Raw genomic sequence first — 1,309 nt, 5'->3', positions numbered from 1 at the left:
TATTTGGTAACTAAGGTCTTTCCTTATGGGAGTATTGAATTGCTAGACGAAGCAACAAAGAGTTGATTAACAGCCAATGGTCACAGAGTAAAGCTATACCTAGGAGGACAATGGGACAAGGAAAAAGAGGTTCAGAATCTAAATCCTTCTTGAAGTAAAAACAGAAGATGTCAAGCTAGTGACAATAAAAGAGCGCTTGTTGGGAGGCAACCCAACCTGAGGTAGTTTTCTTTCATAGATTTTTCAATAAAAATGTTGAATAATTGGTGCGCATTGCAAGGAGCTAAGTTTGGTGTTGCACACTAAAACAATTTAAGGGAGAATGAAAGATTCTAAGTTTGGTGTTCCACCAAAAATCTCATTTAAAAACACATTCTCACCTCTTGCATAGTGATAGCTCTAAGCAATCAAACAAATTATTCAACTATTTAACTGCTTTCTAGCTTTAATTTCATAACCTTTAGCAAGGACACAAGGTTCCCCATATGGTTAACTTGTTGCATAAGAGGCAGTGGCAAGCAATTAAGTTTAGTGTCTCCAACACCTAAATAAATCCAAAAGCCACACTCAATTTATGCGTACTAACCATGCACTTAAGGGCTTGAGAAGAAAGCAACTTTGAGAATTATGCAGGACATGAGTCAACAATTGAAGATATGGTGCATCTTGACTCAAAGAGAACACAACAGAAGGAAGAATCAAAAGGCTGCAACTTCAAAGGTTGTATCTAAACTTAATCCTTGTTGTTGTGAAATGTTTTAATTCAGAAATTCTTGCATGTCTTGCTAAAGTATTCATCTAGTTGCAAGTGAAGTTGTTTGATTAAGTATGCTAAATCTGCATATTGCTTGTCATCCATAACCGAGCTGAATTTTGTTTTGTTTCCCATATGCTTGAATAAAAGAGAATTGTTTGAATTGGAAAGTAAATATCCAATGTTGCATAAGTTAGAATGGAAGTTAATGGTGGTGTATGTGTTTGATTAAATGCATAACTCATGAAATAATTGCTGCATAATATCATTTTCATTAAAGTGTGAGCTAGCTTGCTGTTATAAAGGTTCCTATCAATAAAGAAAAATCCCTTGAGAACAAAAATAAAACAGAAAGAAAAGGAAGAAGAAAAAGCCAATGTGGCAGGAAAAACAAAGAATAAAGGCTGGACACCAATAGCTTGGACCCTAGGACACATGCCTGTGGTGTTCTTGTACTAGGATATGCTTGGATAAGTAAATTCTGAGGGGTATTTCAAAACCCGATCACTTAGATCAACTGATTTGGGATGACCAATTGAAAGTCCACAATAAAGA

Source organism: Arachis duranensis, chromosome 4 (genome assembly GCF_000817695.3).
Source record: "Arachis duranensis cultivar V14167 chromosome 4, aradu.V14167.gnm2.J7QH, whole genome shotgun sequence".
NCBI lineage: Eukaryota > Viridiplantae > Streptophyta > Magnoliopsida > Fabales > Fabaceae > Arachis > Arachis duranensis.
Note: the sequence above shows the minus strand (reverse complement) of the source record.